This window comes from Manduca sexta, chromosome 26 (genome assembly GCF_014839805.1).
Source record: "Manduca sexta isolate Smith_Timp_Sample1 chromosome 26, JHU_Msex_v1.0, whole genome shotgun sequence".
Classification (NCBI taxonomy): Eukaryota; Metazoa; Arthropoda; class Insecta; order Lepidoptera; family Sphingidae; genus Manduca; species Manduca sexta.
Genome location: NC_051140.1, coordinates 11,752,298 through 11,776,532, shown reverse-complemented (window position 1 = coordinate 11,776,532; position 24,235 = coordinate 11,752,298). Strand labels below are relative to the sequence as shown.

The 24,235-nt window shown below is 34.9% G+C and overlaps 2 protein-coding genes across 2 annotated transcripts in view; one reads left to right on the top strand and one right to left on the bottom strand.

The window, feature by feature from the left end:
- Window positions 1-24,235, bottom strand: part of LOC115442533 (zinc finger matrin-type protein 2) — a 168,988-nt gene that overhangs the window by 56,846 nt on the left and 87,907 nt on the right. The gene's annotated exons all lie outside the window — the stretch shown is intronic.
- The window catches only part of LOC115442510, a 44,217-nt gene continuing 41,392 nt past the window's right edge, over window positions 21,411-24,235 (top strand). The window contains exon 1 of the mRNA XM_030167553.2: window positions 21,411-21,662. The gene's annotated coding sequence lies outside the window, so the exon portion shown is untranslated. The remainder of the gene's footprint in view (window positions 21,663-24,235) is intronic.

The following is a 24,235-nucleotide window of genomic DNA, read 5'->3' as shown; positions in this document are numbered from 1 at the left end:
AAATTATAGCAATGTTCCACACTTGGTTATGATTTATATGATTGTGTGTCGTGCAAGTGACCGATTAATTTATGTACACAGTCTTAATGTTTTTACAATAAACTGTAGTATAAGTTCTCGCAATTTATGTAATAAATGCGTAACAAATCAAACCACATGCAAATTATCTATAAATCTGAAAAGTAATGCCTGATTTGGATCTGTGAGTAGATAAACATTATTAAATGACGTCGATCTGAGTTAGATTTCCATTTTTAGTCTCAGGCGCAATTGTCAAGTTACGCGGCAAGTATAGAAAAAATGTCTTAAGCCGTAATAAAAAGGTTCAAATGGAATTTACTTAGGTGTCTTACCACTTGACAAAACCACGAAGTTTTCACCATCGTGCTAAGTATGTAAGGGATCAACATACTTAGTCTAACGCTAAGTCAATTGTTCTTTTTTGATAACACCCTGTCCTATTAAGAATCGAAACATCAATTTACAAACATAATTAAAAAGGACGTAATTAAATTAAAGATAAATTATTATTGCCTTAGTTTGAACTGTACTATATTTTAATTTTCAAAAAGTACGTTCAACATTATTCAGGCCCTTGTTAGAACTGATTTTCAACCGCTATTCAATTTATTTCTAATCCGCGTGGTAACGACTTAAAAATAAATATATCAATCAACATAATATTTATTGATAATTATCAAATTCCACCTGCAATGCAATAATTACTTAATGATCGTTTGTCAATTAGATTACTATTCATTCATATGAATGTAATAGTATACGAGGAATCTGCAACTTTTTAATTATGATTATTGTATTTGGTGCAATTTCGAGGATTCAACACTGGAATTGTGTGAAAACCCAAACATATATGTTTTCTTTCTCTCAATATAATTAAGAAATATACATTTAATGGCCCCTTTAAGTTATTAAGGTGATTAGAAAGCAATAAAGTGTTTAAAATGTTTTTCGATATTCGCACTGATATTCGCGGAATGTCTCTCACGGCTCTATCGAAATGCAACAACATGTTTGTAAAGTTTTGTAGCGACGGAAGGAAATCGTTTAAAATACACGATGACAAGAATATCTTTCTTTATGTTTGTGACATGTGTTCAAAACAGCGGCAAATTGTCCACTTATCATTATATTTTGCGATAAAATATAATATTTTATAGGTAGATGTTATTTTATATTTATATTCTTACATAATATTTTATAGGTAGATGTTATTTTAAGATATGGAATATGTAAAACATATTTTACTCTTTGTTACTGTTTAATTAACTTGACATAATAACAGTTCTTCATACCTGTTTCAGCTATTTCTGATCTTCAGTATCTAGAGTGGCAGAAACTTTGACTGTCTGACTGTCATCAGAAACAAAAGCATTTAACTTTCATCAAAGTAATTAACAATAATTAAGAATTCTGTATTAAATAGAAACTGAGACTTCGACATTCTAAAGTTTAGTTCCATTCACTTATAGCTAGCAATTAAATTAGAATTTGGAAAGTTTTAGTAAATTATATAACGCTACTTAAATCTATAAGGCATAATTTACATCTCATTTACTAGCAGTCTGTCTAAAATTCTCCTCAATAAAGCACAAAAAATGAAAATAGATGTTAACAAAGTTACGTATCCCAGATTGGAAATCTGTAAGAGCCATTAAATCGCTATTATTCATTTAAAGTGAGATAATTAATTTACGTTAGTGAATCTGAGGGAGAAGGATGAATGATAACAGTGATGCAGTAGCGCGAGCGCTGGAAGGCTGCGGCGAACGCGTTTAATTGGATTTGTTTCGAGATCGGTTTCCACGAAACTCTGAAACCGTTCGCTGCCACCCCTCCCCGGCAGCCAATATTAACGGAACGAGGGCTTGACAAGCGCAATCATAAAATGTACCCGATGTGGATAATGGTTGATTAGCATATTTATAAACACGTTAAATATATACTTGGTGCTCTACGTTGTGTTTGCGGTTTGGGATCCAGTATTGTGTATCTGGTGATGTAATGCTTTAACCTGGTACAGTGATTGCGAATGATGGCAATCTTTCGCTTCGTCGGTTATTCCACAAGTTATCGTTGGACTGCGCTGAACATACCATTCCGTTGGGTGTAGTCGATTTATCAAGCTGTTGTAAAAAGACTATCAGTAAATGGAACGGTTTGTATATGGGCTTACATTTTATACCGAGCAAGTTAAAAATAACTAAATAGTGTAAGCTCGTAGAGACATTATTATTTTCAATTATCATATTATAAACAAATCATTTGAATAAATTTTCAGTAGAATAAATCCATTATATATTATCAAATATAATGATACTATAGACCTACTGGAGACGCGATAGCAGACTGACAACTAATAGAACAAAGGCCAAATTTCATCTACGATATCCCATTAAAACATTAACCTCCATTGCGGGTGCGACGAGGTAATTTTGATACCTATTGTCTTACCTTTACTGTCAGAGCGGAAGATTGAATATTCTCCTACGTAGTACACACCCGTTTGATCTCGGCGTCTGAGATACTATGAAAGATTGTTGTGGAGCAATTCAACGTAACTAACGAGGTATAAACTGATATTACGTACATATTTCGTGTAAACAATGTCCTTGATTTCACTGTACACAGATGTTCAATTGGAGGAACTTTACAATCAGATTAACTCTAACCATTTCTGTTGTTTCATAATATTTGATATTTATTTACCTTAATAGGATGTATTTAGTGTCCTTTTGTGAAAACATTCAAGTGAAATAATCGATTTTAAGTGTACACAGTACAAGCAGGTCGGAAGCTAGTCAAACCTCATACTATTAAAACTTTAATAAATTATGATACCGTAAACAATTTTCATTGTACTCCTTTCTCAAGAGAGTATACATTTTTATGATGAAATTTATTTTACCTGAGGTTACTTATGAAGTAAATTAGATTTTAAATGCCTTAGCTTATTTTATTTCTGGGAAATAAAACCTGTATAAGTTTATAATTTTCATGCATTTTAAAGTTATTAAGAAGATATTTTGTAGCAGGATTTAAAATGTTTACTTAAATTTAACAAAATGCTTTTTCTTTTTATTGCTGTTTTCTTTTATTGTGAAAGTAAGTTTTCAAAAATGTTATTTATTTACGTCTTCCATTTGGAATTGTAGCTGGCTTTAATATCACAACAGATCTTCATCCGAGTTTATATTCGACTAGCTTTTGCCCGCGGCTCCGCCCGCGTTATTGAGTTTTTCAGGCTAAAGTTTTCCGTTATAAAAGTAGTAGTTTCCCGGGAGCCTATGTTCTTCCCAGGTTCTCAAACTATCTCCATACCAAATTTCATCTTAATACGTTGGGTAGTTTTTGAGTTTAGCACGTTCAGGCAGACAGATGCAGCGGGGGACTTTGTTTTATAATATATTTTTTAGAACTTTTTAAGTGAAACAATCGCGTCATACATCATTGTTGCATAACTTTAACCGTTTACGCAGCGCAGGCAACGGAAGCTCTCAAAACTCATAATTTTCCCCGTTTTTGCAACATGTTTCATTACTGCTCCGCTCCTATTGGTCATAGCGTGATGATATATAAATTTGAGCACTCCACAAACAAAGGACTATTCAACACAAAAGTATTTTTTCAGTTCGAATCGGTAGTTCCTGAGATTAGCCATTACTGCTCCGCTCCTATTGAATATAGCGTGATGATACATAGCCTATAGCACTCCACGAACAAAGAGCTATCCAACGCAAAAAGATTTTTTCAGTTTGGACCGGTAGTTCCTGAGATTAGTCATTACTGCTCCGCTCCTATTGGGTATAGCGTGATGATATATAGCCTATAGCACTCCACGAACAAAGAGCTATCCAACGCAAAAACAATTTTTCAGTTTGGACCGGTAGTTCCGGAGATTAGCCATTACTGCTCCGCTCCTATTGGGTATAGCGTGATGATATATAGCCTATAGCACTCCACGAACAAAGGGCTATCTAACGCAAAAATAATTTTTCAGTTTGGACTGGTAGTTCCTGAGATTAGCCATTACTGCTCCGCTCCTATTGGGTATAGCGTGATGATATATAGCCTATAGCACTCCACGAACAAAGGGCTATCCAACGTAAAAAGAATTTTTCGGTTTGGATCGGTAGTTCCTGAGATTAGCGCGTTCAAACAAACAAACAAACAAACTCTTCAGCTTTATATAATAGTATAGATTATACCTGTAATATTTTATAAATTTCATTCTCTTTACTGGACCTGCATATTATTGACCAGCAAAGAAAATAATTGACTGCAAATTGAGAAAAATAACGCTTAATCAGCTGAAGCTAGATCTAAAGAATATTTCCGGAGAGAGCATCAGTTCTCTAAGTTATATCACGGTATATGCTGCAAAGCCTCGAAACGACCTGCTGTGCAGGACTGCTTTTATTTCTATTTCTTTTTGTGAAGCTATTATAATAAATTTACTTTAATTTCCATGATATTCTTCATAAGCTGAGGTTATAGTCAGTGTACTAATAACTCGCCGAGCTTAGTTCTCTCTATAAGCATCAGTTTCAAACATGAAAAATTCTCTTGTGTTTATCAAATTAAAAAAATCATACCACATCTGAAAACAGAGGAGTCCACTAGTTAAGGCCCTTTGCTGCTATTAAGGCGCCTCCACGAGCAAACAGCCTTCAGCAATTCGTTCCATATCTGACGGCGCGCGACTAACCGGCGGGAATATGAAAGATTTACAAATAATCTCTATAACAAGCAAAGTTAATATAACATATTGCAGAAATATTTTTGCCATTTGTATATATATATTATTAATTTTGAATATAATAACAGATATTAAAAATACAGAAAGCGCGCGGGCGTTTTGCTAAGGGGAGCGAATGAAACAAAAAAGTATTCGGAATGCCGGAGATTATTTTGCTTGGCATCATTTCATATTAATTGCTCGAAGTAGATTTATCTCCGTAAATAAACAGCTATCCTATATCGGGTGTATTCGGCAAATACTTTTCTTTGTAATTTGTCTCTATTTTGTGTGATTTTCCCATGTTTCGTTTACAAATGAAGACACCAATTATGTCAATCTTTAAACTTAAAATAGTCAAATCTTCCTTCTAAAAATGTATTGAGATTTCTCCAAAAGATGTAAAAGATATAAATAATAAACTATTTTATTTAAAAAATGCGGCGATGTACTAAGAAAACGTGTGTCACTTATGAGACAAGACGTGTGACGTCACGTACGCGAGATCCAACTTTTTCCGTTTCATTGATCATTTCGCATCATAAACATTTTATCCGCTAATTTTGTGAATCATTGACACTGAGTTATAATTTTTCATATCCTCTTCAGAACATTGACTCTCTATGGTTATATCGTTATTATCGGAGTTTTTTGTCATGATTGGATGACATAACATTGGATTATGGTTTGTTTACGCTATAGTTGTGTGACAGTAAAGTATTACGAGATATTTAAAAATGTACAATTCTGTTTTTTTTTTGTGTTATTGCAATTCAGAGCGGGTTTGGAATAGACACCACAATAGCGTCTCACTCAGTTAGTTAAAATAAGAATTAAAATTAATTTTGTTTGAAATTTCACCATTTTTTTCATTGCGCTTTCAGTCATATCAAATTTTCCAACCCATTTAACCAAGGCGTCGTACTTTCTCTTAGTATTTGCGCAATGTTTTCCATATTCTGTTCGTTTAAAACAATTAAATTTAATATTAATATTTAATAAAATTTACTTTAATAATCTATACCAGACAAATTCATTAATGCTACTAGTAAACTTGTCCATCTTCATGATAAGAACATTAGGCCTCTAATCTATTTATTGTTGTAATGCGTAAATGGTGTGTAATTTATATTTTAAAGAACTTAAAAACTGGTGCAAGCGAGCTATGTTTTCTGATATTGGCGGATAGTGCGATATCAAAAATTAATCTCAAGCACATGTTGCGTATAAAATGGATTTATTTTACAAAAATTTAATATCCCACTAGAGATAAAACGATTTCCATATGCTGGAAATAACATAAAAAGAGTAATCAGACCTCAATCGCGCTATGAATTCGTTAGCGTCATTGCAGACCGATACATGTAACGTTTTAAAATCATATTGACCTGTTTGTAACGTAGATGTACTACTACTAACGGCTCTGGAATTAGTATAGCATGTAATAGGGTGATTATAAGGATCTGCAACGCTTAATTTTTTTGTGTAAAATATTTAATTCGAATCATTAGAATGACTATATGAAATTGTATACCTTTGTGTATCATTCGTCTTGTTTTCTGATCCTTTTCATTGAAAGTTCGTCTGTGCATTGAAACTATTGATGAAGTGACAAGTAGGATTATATTAAAATATCGCCCACCAACGCAGATGTATTATGTCTGGGCTGCGCAAGTCTCTCTCAAATTTTAATCGCAGAGAAGGCCCTGGGGCAAATTATACAGAAACGACGTTCTTATTATTGTATGCGAGTTGAAGGAATTCCATGAATTTAAATAAATTGAAATATTTGTAATAGGTCAATGACCTAATATAAACGCAACGGAATATCAAATAAGCTTATATAAAATGGATACGTGCTATCAAACTGAATCTCTTGGATTCATAGTGACTAAAAAACTTGAATTCAGTGCAGAATATAGGGTGTATTCTGTAAATACAATGTCCATTGTAATAAGAGTTTGTATTTTTGACTGTCGTCAGCGTTATATCGGCCAGCTGCAACTAAATGAATACCTCAAACCTTGAAAGGTAACATTTATTACGGAGCGAGCCGTAGCCGTATGTATGTATTTCGCCATTGTTCAATACATACTTATATGTTCCGAGGTCTGTCCTCTTCCACGAGCATAAAAAAATATTTTACATAACCAATAAATATAAACGTTTCCTGGTTTTAAATAGAATCCGCATCATTGAAAAGGCTTCCGCTTTTCTTTAGCATTTAATCGTGCGCAAAGAATCTCGCAAGGTTTAAGTGGGTGCCGCTTCAAAAGTCCTAGACACTATTATCATACAAGTACGTCTGGTTCTTACAGTACAATGATAGTTCTGTCAAACATTTCTTTTGATTTACTCCTTCATTGAATATAAGATACCTGCTTGAGGCACTTACATTGATATCTACATAGAAGAGTACCTACTCAATGTGCATTTAGTGTTTCATTAATTTAAAAACCTGAAATATTTGATATTTCACACAAATACATATACTCACATCTTTTATCTTCGATGAGATAGGCAGAGGCGCAACTGGTGCACCTATTTTTCGCCGTGCATAAACCGTCCCATGATGTGATAGGGGGCGAGCCTATCGCCATATTGGGATATTGGAATAGGAGAATTAACCTGTGTCTTTAGCACTGCAATCATACCGTATTTATTACGATAAAACTATACTACCGAGATAGTCTTCGTATTTGATATTTCATTTATGGTAAACCATATTTCATTTTTATTTTTAACTTCAGGCGCTGGCATTACTTCCTATCAAGTGACTCAATTGCTCGTTTGCCTCCTTTCGTACACGTTACGCTATCCTGAACAAAATATAATATGTCGGTAACATTCGTATGAGAAATAAAGGGAAACGCTGTTATTAGTTGGTTCGCGCTGATATAGGAGGTTTGTTAACTGTTAGTCATGTGGCTGTCATCTGATGATATATGTTACGTGCTGGCCAGTTTTATCAGATATTATCTATTTCTGTCACGACGCGGGTGGCGTACGTAAACCCGGCTATATTTTTGTTACCGCATATTACCTATCCGCATATTTTTTCGTTAGTGGAATGTGACTACGCACTGATAAATGACACGAGGACCAATCTTCATTCAAGCAACGTAACTTTTGAAATAAAACTGAACGTGTAGTTAATTATAAAGTTCTCTGTGAGCTTAGTATGTAGACTGTCTACATAAAGTTTCCAATTCATACATTAAATAATTAGCAATTTCTAGCTGTATTGGTTGCGGAGTAATATTGCGGCTACATCTATTTGAACTCAGCCGATTTCAATTAACGTTTCCTGCAACATTCTTGTGCCATATTGTTCAATGTACCATCGCAATTGTATCTGTATTTTGCTTGTAAGTTTATACTATTAACAATATTCATGGATATTATCTACTGATGCTAGAATTAGTGAGCAAATTTCACTGAGAAACTGAGAAAACAAATACTAAGATTTAATATGTTTATAACACAACGCTACCGCTAAATAAATATTTATTGATGTGTTTTTAAGAGCACACATTGCTTAAGTTATCCTATTCACATGTACATCCAACTTTCAACGTATCTTCGACATTTATAGACGTCATGTAAGCGTATTATGGAATGGCGAAAATATTTAGTATAGCCAGTGAAGCATGTCTTTCTTCGCTCAGGCTCTGGGGATTTCTCAGAATTCTGCTTTAAATTTCTTGTACAATTTGTAATAATAAAACTTTAAAGCTCAGATTTAAGACAAAATTTTATCCAATTATATTACGCCAACTTAATGTTAATAAACTGTTTATACGTTAGAGTTCTTGCAAGTGCTACTATAACCTCAAGAAATCTACATTTTACAGGTAATGAATAGGTTATTATGAGCAGTAAACATGTTCATTATTATGAATATTCCAACTAAAACTCTACGGGTATATCTCGACTACAATTATAGGGCTAGATTGTTGAACGTATGTTGAATGTCTAGTGTGTGCGTTGGTATAGCCTCTGTAACTGTACAGCTAGCGTGTATTGCGTAGTTTAATCTGATGATGAGGTACTTAAAGTCTACAGACAACTGCACTTATTCGAGTTGCACAATTGTTGCGCATTAAAAAATTATACCCAATTACAGGAAATGTATGCTGCTCCAATTTAACCACCGATTCGCATACTACGTGTTCGCCAACATAGACACACTAACCGTATTACATAAGGATTTTTATTTTATAATCTTGAGGAAATATTTGTATAACCCTACTGCACCTAATTGTAAGGGATATTATCCCTTCACACACATCATTGGAACTCCCGTAGCCCAGGATGGGCATTGGCACGTATTTTATGCATCCGATGGTAAGTAGAAAAGGGATATGTAAGCATATGAGGACGCAATATCGGGTCATTTTCTCATTACGTTACTAAGTAAAATAGTAGATTTAAAATAAAAATAAAAGTTTAAAACAACATAAATATCACTATAAAGTCCTCCTAATTTTATTCGCCCTAATGCCACAAATATAATTCGTCGTAGCAGCAAGATCATACTTTTAGTCAGAAATACACTGATGTACACGCTATATTCGCACTAAACTACAAATTGATAAAAAATAAAATAGTTTTTTTTATTAGTCATATTCGCGTATGTTTAGAGAAACTGATGTGAAGTCATGAAAAATATATAATATAAGTATATAATATACTATGAAGATTTCTTCTCAGCGCCCAACTTCATAACATACTGGGTTGCTTATTAAGTAGATATAACTGATAAAGTATATGTGTTTGGTTTATTACGGCGAAATGAAGCTTCCTATGGAGAATCGATATAATATATTTTATCTCTGCGATAGAACGGTAAGAAACAACTAGTATGATATATATGATACATATGATGTTTCTTCGAAAATTACAGCCGACCGGCGACCCCGATAAAAATGCGGAAAGAATAGTAGAGTTATCATCGCGAATATCATAAACTTTTCTCGAAGGTTTCTTACTCTATTGTCATGTAAACAAGAGTTGAGGGAAATATATTTACTTATATATTTTATAGAGAGAAGACCAGAGGTTTGGCAGGTAGAGGCTTTTGCTGGGTTCCGCTATATCCACGGGCGTAACTAGTACGACTTGGAATGAGTTTCGCCACAAAGATAATAACCGAGCTTTTACGGGGTTTGTTTTACAATGCGCGGTATCCATATAATATTCACATAAAACAGCATTACCGCTAGTTACAGAGACTCGTCGTAAATTAAAACGTGCCAATAGTTCTCTTGTTCGTACGCCCCCTCGGAGACCTCGATCTTTGTTTATTTTAGTTAAGATTGCTTGCACAAGATTGCACATTTCACAATGGAAATTTGCTTTTAAAATTGTATTTTTCTTGCTCTTTGTTCCTAAGAATAAAAAGTTTTTTCTATAAGCGTGGTTTGTTTCAAATCATTTGTAAAAGATAAAACAATCGCAAGAAGCTTTGATTTATAAATACTAGGTTATATATATATCAAATACTAGGCTATATATGATATATAGGTTATATATATATATATATATATATATATATATATATATATATATATATATATATATATATATATATATATATATGTATATATCATATATAACCTAGTATTTTATAACTTATATCACTACTAAAACAAGTTCTTAATATGGTAATTTCGTGTATTAATGCTAAATATTGAAAGGTCTTAATATTTATGAATTTAATAAAGTCGGCTCTAAGTAAGTGATAATATCTATTACGATATAAAGAAATGAAATTTTTAGCTTCTATTTTAATAAAAATGCAACCATTCGTATCCCACACGAAAGATTTTTCAACAAGTTTCTCAATTTAGAGAAAGGCTTAGCAGTTTTACGACACTCGGGGGAAACCCGATCGTTCTGCCTATAAAGTAGGTACTATTTCATATGAATTTTCCCCAGCCGATAGGTATATTACATTATATCGTGGTACTTTCTCATTCCCTGCTATTCTTGCGTCGGGTGACACAAAGAGACGCTTATTCTTATTTCAATGGTATTTACTGCTGCCGCCGTAACAATTCTTGGAAATTGGATTTGCAACGACCAAAAGTTTGTTATAAACTTTTATGAATTTTATATCGTTTCGCGTTCTGGTGTTTGTCGTAAGTACGCGTGTACAGTAAAACAAGGAATTTATATGTAGATTTCAGGGACATTTGCCAATTCTCATCTGTAAAGGCGTTTATTGTATGCATGGGAAATGCTTATTCACGCGTAAATATTATCAACATTTTTACAACGAGGTCAGTAAGATTTTAAACCAGACAATCTGGGATTTGAAACATTTACATAATTTTGGCGGGATAATAGTTGTCAAAATAAATACATAACGAAAAGCTAAAGAAACGGTGCTTCAAATATACATAATTTATCCTTAAACCGGGCCTGATACCATTTATTTTAAAAAACAGTGTTGTTCTATAATTTATACGTCGTATTAAATTTCGAACCAACCAATGTTTTGGACCAATAGGGAACCGGCCTATGTTTTATTTTATTAATTATTCTATATGTAATGGTTAATAATACGAAAATGACGCACTTCTGCGAAAATTGCATAAAATTGGTTAAAAAATGGGCTAGAAATTCATATTTCAAATATTGTATCGTGCAGAAGTGGGTGCGTTGTAGGGATATCGCTTTATCTCTGTCTTTCGCACGCGTCATAATTCCCGATGACGTCAAATGTGGGTATGTCGTCTCTTTTCTGTTTCATGGTAATTACCCCTTCCACCGACATTCAAAGACTTATAACTTGTTGATTTTTTACCGGATTTTAATAATTTCTTTTGTGTTACAATTTATTTAACGTAAATATTTCATAATAGTAAAGAACAAAAATGAGTCCGGTACCCTATTGTAGATATAAAAACAAATTTACACTACGACTTAAAGCCTTAACAAGTACGAACGGATTGACTTATGAAAATGAAACCTATGGAAAAATTTAAATTAAACATTATTTTAGTATTATATCTAATAGGTAGCAGTCAGTATGGATTTCTACTAATCTATATATATTTAGATATTTAACTGCTATGAGTTTTGTATATACCCACGATTCTAACATTATATAATTATTAGGTTAAGATAAGCGATAAAACACAAAATATCCAATATGATCCCATTGCAAGTTTACGAATAAAGCAACAATGCCGGCAAAATCGCGATCAGTAATATTCCTTGAGCAATTCTGTATTTAGGGACACACAAGTTGTGTAATAACTTTCGTATTAATCCGTTTACAGTTTAGGCGTGAACGAGCATCCCAACAATTTATGATTTATGATATTTTGTGGGTAAAGTAAGCCCGCGTCCATATGCTATATCTATTCATGTATGAATCCAGTGTGAAATAGGTCTACGGGAAGTTACGAAGTGGTTAAATATAGTTGGATGACTACTTCGTGACCATCCGGTTGTTACTCACGCCGATGGAATGAACATCATTTTAGTTCAAATCTCTCCGTCATATGACGTGTCTCCGACTAAACGTTGGCCATAATTTACGTTGTTACTTCAAATGTTTCGATAAGTCCTTGTACTTTATAAGACTATATTAAAAATAGTTGTTAAGTTAGTATGGGTTATTTAGGTTTCTTTTAATAATAATGCAATGTTTCGCACCACTACATAGTGAGAATGTGGTATCACCCACGTTTAATTGGAGTATCCATTGTATAGACAAAACTATTTCTACAGTGCAAACCGACGCTATAAGTTATAAAAACCGTACACTAGCTGGTTCCTTACGTTTGAGAAATTATAATGCAAAATATAGATTATATCCACCTACCTAGAAGTATTCATATTATAGGGATATCCATAAATTATAATGAATCGCCTTACCGCACACCTTATTAATTAAAGTTTTAAAATGTTTGCGTTATTTTCTTGTTCTAATAAGCTTATACTTGTTTAAATGCCTTGCAGAAGTTATTGCCTAGTTGCGCGTTGGTATTTAAAATCTCTTTTTCTTTCTAATAAAATCTCCGCTGTATACCGCGGATAAAATACTAACACGGATTAATTATATTTACATTAACGGATGCACAATAATTGGAGAAGGTATAAAACAATTAAGTGAAACAACATTAATGTTGAGGACGTAAGTAATTTTTCATTTCGCTGACGTCGTTAATGTTTAATTTATATTTACAAAGTTCGGGCAGAAATGACAGTGGGGAGAGCTGTCATCATATTTAAGTGCCGGACAGCTGGTAACACCGGATGCACCCAAAATAAACTAAACATCGTATCCGCTCTCCGCTCCGCTGCCGCGCTCGCCTCAGCTCCGGCGCGGCGCCCGCGCCCGTGTCCGCTGTCACTCTGTTCCGTTCATCTTCTCACAGGTGCCACTCGGAGCATGCATCATATTCAGATATAATTAAGGCGTAAAAGGTCGCTGGTTATACCGAGCGTGAACGACGCACTCGTTTCACAGAGGTGGTTCTAATAATAAAGTGGTTAATTGCCGTACTTGCAAGCATTTATGCCAAATTAAATAAAATACTATGCCGCATACATTTATTTGGCTACATTCAGGATAGCGTCGTTTGGGTAACGTATGTACAATTTTCGCATTCAATAAATTAAATCAGATTAGGTATTCCTATGAATCATGCGGGCAGCTAACTAAGGTAAGCAGGTGTGTCAAGTTAAACACGACCGCAATATGTTGCTTTATGAATTCACTTTGCAGGTGTGTACCCTTACCTTTACAAGGTGCCGTAAAATTCGGTCGTATAATTCTAAAAGGTTTTGTGGTATAATTTTATCAAAAGTAAATTACGTTTGTGCGGCGAATACAGCGCAGTAATCCTTACAGCGATCTCGGAATTGTATGATTTAGAAAGCTTTGTACACGGTTTGTTTCGTTTGCACGAGGAACTAAATGCTTCCACAGTTGGTATGGATATTGTGTTTAACTCACAATCAGAGTAGAGTTCATAGCGCTGTGACTGTTCTCTCTTTTACAGTTTCTAAGTAAATTAGCCTCAAATATAAATTACAACGTGAAAGGTTTAAAATCTCACTGTCTACTAAAAAATACTTTGATAAATTTATCCAGACATCCTTTACCTTTGTATTTTTTCTTTGTAAGCTGATTTTTGAATATCTTTTGCAATTTACAGCAATTTAAGTTTTCGTACTAATTGCGCTGTAAATTTGTTGACCTGTAAAATCCTTGAATAATGATTGAAATATTCGAGGGAACATTTTGAATGCCAAGTGTGCAACCCCGTGAAGCTTATAAAATGTGCCCACGCTTTATGGAATCACTCGACTGAGAAAATTCTGTGGTGAAATCTCGTATGAAAATATTTACGCTTTGAACAATTCTAGAGAGTATTTGAAAATGTACTACGCTTCTTGTTTGGGAAATAGAACCCACCCTGTTAATATAAATGTGCTTATATATAAAAATTGCGGTTTATGGTGTGCAGATATCAAAATTTATAACATTATTTGATGCGTTATCAAAAGAAACCTTTTCTATTACGCGGATGTAGAAGTGAGTCATGGCGGAAGTTTGGCATGATTCGAATAAAAGGGATCGAGTTTGGCCGATACTATCTTTGTTCCTATAATCACTCTGCAAACTTTTCGGTTGCGTGATGGCATAACAAAGAATGGGGATCAATTTGTTTAGGTCGCATTAATACTTTCCAATGTTTCGCACCCGTGCCCTATCGCATTATCGCCATCATTGTGTATCTTTATGAGCCAACTTTTTCATTTAGTCGTAACATTCAGGATTGTTATTTAAATATGCTGTTAAAATGTCACAATTCGCGCAACTAGTTGTTTTATGTTTCCCTTTAAGTGTTTCGCCTATGAATAATGTAATGAGAAAGTAATGTCAAAATTTTATATCTATCCGTGCACAGAGCGGAAAAGAGGGCAATAAAACGCGTGAAACATATGCGCGGTGGGCTGTCAAATAAAAGGACAAATCCTACGTAGGTATATGAGAAATAAACGAACGATGATATGGGACAAGCCGCGTCAGACCGCTCTCGCGCCATTAATTTCGGCTTTATTATAAACACCAGAGCGGACTAAATCATAAACACGTTTAATGCACACATAGGACTTCACATTCATTCCATTCTATACTTGAGCAGAGTGGCAGTTAGACTAATAAAACCTGGCTCAGGTTTGTTTACTCAGTGCTATATTTTACGAAACATCATAATGTTCATTCTTTAATCAATAGACATATTTATCGATTAAAGAATGAGGCATGAGTCCAATCGGTGCTCGTTATATTAGAACGTAAGTATAATAATATACTTTTATTTTCAAAACTGGTTTAAATGATGAATGAATCCCTACTAGTCGAATTTCAGCTACTGCGGCCAATATCACAGGGATCGGCCAGGTACGCAGGAGATATTATAGTGCACTGATGTGTGCGTAATATACAGGTGCACTCTTGAAACGGCATTCCGACATATCTGGAGGGAGATCAGGGTCACAACCAACAGCTTTACGTGCTTTCCGAGGCACGGGGGTATCACACCGCCAACTTCGTGACTCCGAACTCTTGACTTAGTATTTTTTAAGATGGAAAAACTCAGTTATTCAATTTTTGACCCGACCCGGGATTTGAACCCAGGGCCACCGCCGGGTAGTCGTACTCGTACCGTATATGCATAACAACTACGCCACCAAGGCAGTCAATATCAGCTTTTTCTTATTTTTACCGCCAAGCAGAAGTGCGCTAACACTAAGTTCCGGTTTTAAAGGCGTTGGAGACAGTTTCATTACTGGATACTATACGACAGAATGTAAGCTTACAGGTTAAAGAGGGCAGGGAAGTGGAATTTGGATCTTACTAAAAGTCAAATTTCTGGTTAGCATTGGTACAGTTTAATGTTTATTGCAGGCGTAGCGCATACTAGCAGGCGAGGCGATTTATTCGTCTACACATTCACTTGTATAAAAATATATAACTAAAATATACTTACTAAAAAGAACAAATTATTACCCTACACAAAAAACACGTTGAACAATTTTATAAACAATGAGTGAATCTGTTATAAACAATCCCAAGAGGGAAGTTCCATTGGAGTTTATACACATCATTTTAACGATTTTTTCGATAAAAATTATATTGCGATCGGAGTTACGATTTATGTACGCACCTCGGAAAAAATAACCTTTAACTCATTCCATATTACGTTGGGGTGGTCGCTCTAAAAATATGATACGTTTATAGCATTGCCATGTTGAAAACGTTTTTGCAGTCACATTTATTATATTTATTTGTAACGTTAATTGGTAGTTACTCTCTAAATTAGAATATTGAATCTACTTATAATCTACTATATCTACGAACAATTAGAAGGGAATGTTTTTCTGAAGTCTTTACCCTAAGGACTTAGGCATATGGGCCTGTATAAATGATCCGCCACGGTTCGTTTATAGGACCCGACATAATCTGGACCATTAGACGCTCTGAATTAGAATTGTCAATATCATTAGCTCCACATAGCTTGTAAAGGCATACATAGTATAAAGTGAATGCTATTTGTTCCGGTGTGATATAAAAATTAGTTTTGTAAAATATTTAGTAAAAGATGGTACGAATATTGAATAAATGGAGCATAAAAAAATGTGTCTACAATAAAAAATAAAACCTTTTTTTTTGTAAACTTGCAACAATACTTGTTGGGTTAGGCTTTCAACCCATAGGTTTTTTATTTTTGGATTTGCAATTAAGCAATTCGCAAGGTTTTTCTATAATAAAAACACAATTTAGAGTTCTAGATTACATTATTGAATAGGACGGCGTTTGTATATGACATTTGATCATTAATTATAATACAAAATAAATAAATGTTTCCCAATGAGTGATGCTAATGCAAAATCAATAATACTGTTGCTAGCTCTAGTAACCACATGCCTATTTAAAAGTGTTAGGAAAAATTTAGATTATATTTAATGTCATCATCATCATCATCATATCAGCCACAGGAAGTCCACTGCTGAACATAGGCCTCCCCCAAGGATCTCCACGTCGACCTGTTGGAAGCGGCCTGCATCCAGCGACTTCCTGCGACCCTAGCCAGGTCGTCCGTCCACTTTGTAGGCGGGCGTCCGACCTTTCGTTTGCCTGTACGTGGCCTCCACTCTAGAACCTTTCGACCCCAACGGTCATCGGTTCTTCGAGCTATGTGTCCGGCCCACTGCCACTTCAACTTGCTAATCCTATGGGCTATGTCGGTAACCTTTGTTCTCCTACGGATCTCCTCATTTCTGATTCGATCTCGTAGGGAAATACCGAGCATAGCCCTCTCCATAGCTCGTTGAGTGACCTTGAGCCTCCTAATGAGGCCCACAGTGAGAGGCCACGTCTCGGTGCCGTATGTTATCACTGGTAACACACAACTATCGAAGACTTTCGATTTAAGGCACTGAGGTATTTTGGACGAGAAGACGTTGCGAAGTTTCCCGAACGCTGCCCAACCGAGTTGGATTCGACGATTGACCTCTCTCTCGAAGTTGGACCTGCCTAGCCGGACCACTTGTCCTAAATAGACATATTCGTCTACAACTTCGAGAGTCGAGCCCCCAACTTCGATGGGGGTGGGTACAACATGGACATTCGACATGATCTTCGTTTTGTCCATGTTCATTTTAAGACCCACCTGTTGGGAGACTCGATTAAGGTCTTCGAGCATAGTGCTAAGGTCTTCCAGCGATTCTGCCAAGACTACAATATCGTCGGCAAATCGAAGGTGAGTGATATACTCGCCGTTGATGTTGATGCCGAATCCTTTCCACTGAAAGAGTTTGAAGGCGTTTTCCAGCGCGGCAGTGAACAGTTTCGGAGATATAACATCTCCCTGTCTCACGCCTCTCTGTAGTGGAATAGCCTTCGTGCTCTGATCTTGTACTCGGACCGACATGGTGGCGTTATTGTATATACATCTCAACACTTCGATGTACCGATAGTCAATGTGGCACCGCTGGAGAGACTGTAGCACAGCCCAGGTCTCGATCGAATCAAAGGCTTTCTCATAGTCCACAAACGCTAAGCAAAGCGGCAAGTTATACTCCTCGGTTTTTTGTATGACTTGCCGAAGCGTATGAATGTGGTCTATAGTACTAAAGCCTTTTCGGAAACCGGCTTGTTCGGGTGGCTGGAAGTCATCAAACCTGTGTTCGAGGCGATTTGTGATGACCCTCGAAAACAACTTATAGATATGGCTCAGGAGCGAGATGGGCCTGTAATTCTTCAGCAAAGTGTTATCACCTTTTTTGAAGAACAGTACCACCACGCTCCTGCTCCATGCCTCTGGCGTTGAACCCTCGAGGAGAACGGAATTGAAGAGCGTCTGAAGGACTTTCAGTATTGGCGTTCCGCCCGCTTTCAGAAGCTCTGAAGTGATTCCGTCCTCACCCGGCGCCTTGTTGTTCTTAAGTTGCTTCAGGGCCATCTCAATCTCACACAGGCTGATGTCCGGGATATCATCGCTAAAGTGTCGGATCAACTCGGCTCTCGGGTCTTCAGCCGAGCTAGCAGTCGGTTTGGCAACCGAGGTGTAAAGCTGTCCGTAGAACCTCTCGATCTCCCTTAATACCTCTGCCCTCGTCGATACCATGCGGCCGCCGTCCGTCTTCAGCCTAGACAACTTTACATTTAATGTACTGTAAATATATTAAATAAAACATATTATTGTGAACTTTGTATTTATATCGTTATTTTTCTTACAAACTTTTATGAACTTCAAAATTTCTACTTCATAATTTATTCCAATATTTTTATGTGGTGTTAGTGAATGTTGTAAAAAAGTTCATATTTATGAGATTATTTATTTGTATGCAGTCTGTCGAATATTCTTTAATTGTTGAAATGATTAACCAAACCTATTAAATAAGAAATAAAAGTTATAATTACCTTGCTTGTTATGATTAATAATAAATGAACATTGACTCCGGAGTTTAAAATATTTATCGGAGCGTGAAAATAAAATATAAGTAAATCATACCGTTCGTGGAACACAAATGGAGTTTGCGCCTAAACAAATAAATTTATATTATCTAACGAGAAGCAAAGTCGGTCCCTTTCATTTACTCTGTTATCGTTGCAGCAATATATAAGTATTTAAACATTACCCACTGTATCTCATTAAAGTACGAGATAATTCATAACATGTTTGTATTTATTTCAGCGAGACGGTTTTATGTGGCCACTTCGGTGGCTTTATATTATAGTTTCTGAAATAGTCATAAATAATGCATAACTCTCGTACAACCATCTTCACAAAGTTAAAATTGTCTTAACGCAATTAACTTTGTGACTGCCCCCTTAGTGAAGCCGGCACGTAGCTGCTTTGAAAAAAAGACGCGAAGGTTTCATGTCCGCATCGCGATATGTTTTCTTTCTGGCAATCTAACAAGTTAATCATCTTTTGATTTATGTTACACCACATTATAACCTATGAGTAGTTCATGAGCCTCGAATATTTAATAAAATTGTTTACTCATTCCATATTAAACATGTTTTATTTTACAAACAACTGAAATATTTGAAATGATTTTGAGCTACTTGACAACATAATTCGGCACCTAGCTCAAAGCTAAATTTTCAGCTGTGTGAGTATATTCACCTTTTAGTAATTGTTTTATGTTTATTAATTGCCTTAGATCAACAAACAACACAAAATATTACATATTATTATAAGAAAACGTGTTCTTTATAAAACAGGTATAAGTAGACCTAAATATGAGCATATAACTATTTTTTATTCTAAGTGTTGATTAGATTTTAGTTTCTTTTTAGGAATCAGGCATACAGATCTCTTGGCTTACTGCCAGCTTTCATGGGGTAGTGAGTGTAAACTGACTCTACAGCGAGAGAACTCGCATTCGATTAAACCTTAATCGAGTAAATCAAACCTTATGTAAAAATGGTTATGCTATAATCACTGTTATATTTCTTAATATTTACAAGGATTTTTACATTTTATGTCATTCACAGCATGCAACGCATGAATTCAATATAACTCTCTTAGCCCTTACTCTTATTGGTTTATCAGTTCTAGATTGCAAATTTTATGTACGACATTTGATTCTGTATTCGATTTACTATATAGATAAAAATTAAATATATTAAAGCAATAATTCTGCGTGATTCCTCCGGCATGAAGGCATGATAAGTGATAGAGCCGCGCGGTAAACAGTTTTGTCTACGAAAATTTGTTTCCTTAATCTCGAGAAACTTTTTCTAAGGACGGCAATGCATCCACAATTGCCTTGGTATTATGGGTGTCTTTGAGAGGTGGTGATTACTTCTTATCAGGTTACCTTCTCGCTAGTTTCTCGCTTGCATCGTCTTGAAAAAAAAAATGTTTACTGCGGTACGCACAGTTTTCTTAGTAAGCCCTAATATTTTAAATGCTAATCTCGAAAATATACAAGGCTTAGCTAAATCTATCTTCTGACATTTTCTAATGAAACTGAATTTTAGAAAATGGTTTGCGGTAGTAATAAATTGAAACGGAATAATACATTAATGCTCTAATACCTCATTGCTCAAACAGCTGCATACTTTGGTTATGAAATCCGCATGAATCTATTCTAAGATCTCGGATTGAAAGAAACAAATACGTGAATTGGTCGGAATTAGAATTTGTGTTCAATATAATGATAAGCGTAAAATGATGCGTTGAAATAAACTGAGAAAAAATAAAACATAGGTATACCTGTGCACCCCTGTTTATCTTTCTGAATAAATAGGCGTGAGATTATTTTTTTCTTAAGAATTAACATAAGAATTAACATAATTTCTTAAGAATAACATATTCACAAACATCAATGAACCCGTGACTTTTTTGTAGCCAAAATATATCCTTTCCGGTTTTATGTATGCTTTTAAGTAGTTTAAACATAGATCAAAAACGCATTTGCGTAAATTGGAAGGGACAACCTTTGTACATTGTGCATTTATTTCATCGCGTCAGCCGTTGCATTAATATTGATAACATCGAATTTAAATATCGGTAGATAATAGTAATGCAAAGAAAGCAATCCATTCGATAATAAGGCCAATTAAAAAAAAGGTAAATAACATAATATTATTATATCGCTAAATAATATTTAATATCGCATGTATGTTCATGCGAACATCTTTTAAGCATCGAAATATTTTACTCAAATAATTCAAAACAATGTCGAAATTATAATGGCGATAGTTATATACACGCGAGAATTTATTAAGCATTAATTTGTTTTATGGCAAGGAGACTAATGCGGAAACAGTGAACGTTCCTTAATGATCGGAAGTTCGCACGAACCCGTCGCCAACTACAGGCGCAGCACATAAATCTGAGTTAAAAGTTAATTTTGTCAATCCGGATAATTCCTCAAGGTTTAATCAGACTAAGTTGGATGTAATTAATGTTCACTAAGGCCACACAATCTAGGAGAGCTTTGGCTTAGTCCGCTACGGAAATCAGAGTTAGCAACGTGCTGGTGTTGGGCGGCGAGTCCGTGGTGAGTCGGCGGCGCGGACTTGGCCGGTGGGACTCGGGTCTCGGGACGCGGAGCTCGGGACTCGGCTCAGCCGTCGGGATAGAGCGGGAGAGCGGCGCGCGGAGATTCGCCTTCATCCTTCGCCAGTGCCATGGGGGCGGTCGACTATACGAAACGCTTCGCGCACACACCGCGGCTCCCTTACCCCCTTATTAAAATTTACGTCACTCGCCTGTCAAAACTTACTCAAACAAATAACGCGCGGACCTCATTAACTAAATACGTTCTTTATTGACATTTATTTAATTAATAAACTCGACGTTTTTATTGGTGCTTTGAATAAATACAAGAAGTGAAAAAGTTATTGGATGGATAAATGGTAATTTCTTTATAGTATTATGACGGTTTTTATGATTAGTCATCTATAAGTGTTTAATATTTGACAACTGTAAAGTAACTTTATTTTAGGAAATTATTAAAGAACGCTCATGTTATCGATTACGTATACGAAAATATTATTTTCCGCAGCGGTAAATATTTTTACGAAGGGGATATTAAGAAAAATATTTTCGTACGCAAATCTGAATATTGCCATCTCTCAAAAACAAGAAAATATTATTAATACATATTAAGTTCTATTTCATTAATAGCATTTATTAATAAATGTAGTGGTAGCTTTCATAATTTTGTCATTTGAGCATTTTTAGAATTAATTGCTTCAGTTCTTTATGCGTAATAGGGTGATTTTAGTTTTCGAAGAGAAAATATTTAGTATAATTATTTAATAAAGTCTAATAATATATACGAATCATTATTCATAACAAAGTAAATTCGTTTAATAGCCCGTTAAGCCGAAATGTGTTCCGCAAAGCTAATGTCTTTTTTATTTCTCCATAAGTGAATGTACACGGGCCATTCATTAAAATGTAAATGCGCCATAAGTGTACCTAAACTATGGGTAGAAGTAATCTAGAACAATCGACTTATCTACCTATATAGATTTCACGTTATTTGCGTAGATGAACAACAATATGGATATGAAAGATTAACATAATAATTTAGGTCATAATCACTGCACGATAAACATACCCACCGTCTATAAACACGAAGATTGTGATAAATTTTGACACATTTAATTGATTAGCATTAATATGTACCCCTTGTATTGTAATTATTTATGGAATCGATTAAACCGGAACTCTTCATATTATATCAGCAAATACCTAGATCATAATATTTTAGCGATTTCTTTTAGATAAAAATGTATAGTGCTGAAGCCAAAATCATTTTACCTATCAACCGCGGCCGACTCTTATAGGTAACTCTTTATATCTTATATTAGATGTCTGTGCGTTCCTTGTACCGGCAGCCAATTTAAGTACGAGGCGGAAATTAAAAATATTCGATGTCGCCATTGTCGGCTGTGTGTTATTTCCCTCAGTGCCATTTTGCGCGACAGTAGCTAGTTATACGAACGACTGAAGTCGTATAATAGATTGTTCGACTCTATTAGGTATTTAACGACGTAGACTATACAGTATACATAGTGGTATAATACGAGGCAATTTCACCGCACACAACCACGTAGAATGTAAGCAACAATACAATCTAATAGCAAAGGTCGCCACATTAGTGATTGGATGTATTACGTCATTATGGTTATTGTTTCTCTTTCATGAATGGTTTAGATGTTGCTAACGTATATATTTTCTTAATTTCACGTTCGGTAGGTTAAATGTAACTTAGTAGGGTCATTGTGCTGGATTTGCGACCAGTTCTAGTAAGCGACCATTCGCGTGAACAGATTTATTTAATTACCAATAATAACCTTTTTTAGCTACCAACCTTACCAACCGCTTAGCTTCAAATAAAAGAGGGACGCTCAATTTACGTGTTGACTGAGACGTGTGGAAATGCACTTATATTACAAAAAAAAATACTAGGCACGTAAATTCTGTAATTAATTAGGTATTGATTTCTACTGTTTTTGTTTTTAAGTAAAATTTTACCTTACATTAAACTAAAACGAGATAGTCGGTTACTGAAATGCATATTTCATTAATACGTTAGAAACCGACCATGTGGTCGTATTCTGACTCACAAAATCTTATTTTCTTTTGCTTATTCTGTTTTGAATATTTAGTTTATGATTAAATATTTTAATATTTGGAGTTATAAAAGTATTAGTAAAGGCCTTAAAAAAATGTTTAGTTAACGACCACATGTTTTCTGGATAAAACATGCTCTAATTCGCTTTTCACATCTAATTCTCTCATGAAATTTTTTTCGCTAACTGATGTACCACACAAAGTACGATCGATAGCAGTTTGCAACCACCAAGACTTATAACGGAATAAATCGTGACGGCAAACTAAAATAAGCTGCTTCAGTTGTACAGCTGATGTTAATCATACTTAATTAGTATGATTTATATTAATCGGCGTAACAACATAATATAAAAAAATGTGTGAAATTCCAAAAATGATTTTCATCAATACCAATCACATCAACCCCGATTTATTTAAGGACCTCCATTGAAGGATACACGGCATATAATAAATACAATGTATAAAATTTTCCCACTTGTGGGCCGAAGCCAGTTTATTGAGAATGCTTAGTCTTCGGTCTTTGGATATTTTGTGTACATTAGATGGATAGGTTTAACGTGCTTTCGAAAGTTATATGGAGAATTCTCAGGTAAACATATTTCCTCACCGTGTTTATCCCTATCGTTAAAATAATCGGTAAATGGCAATAAATAGTCACTAACCAAAACATAAAATATTCGTCTCCAACATCTGCATACTTTCATGACATATCGCTGCTATTTATCATAAACCGTATTGTATTCTTCATTTCCATTATCCTCCAACCGACAATTTACGCGTATGATCCATAAGTTGTACAATTCAGATTTGAGGTTATCATGTAGACATTTTTCGAAGAATTGAT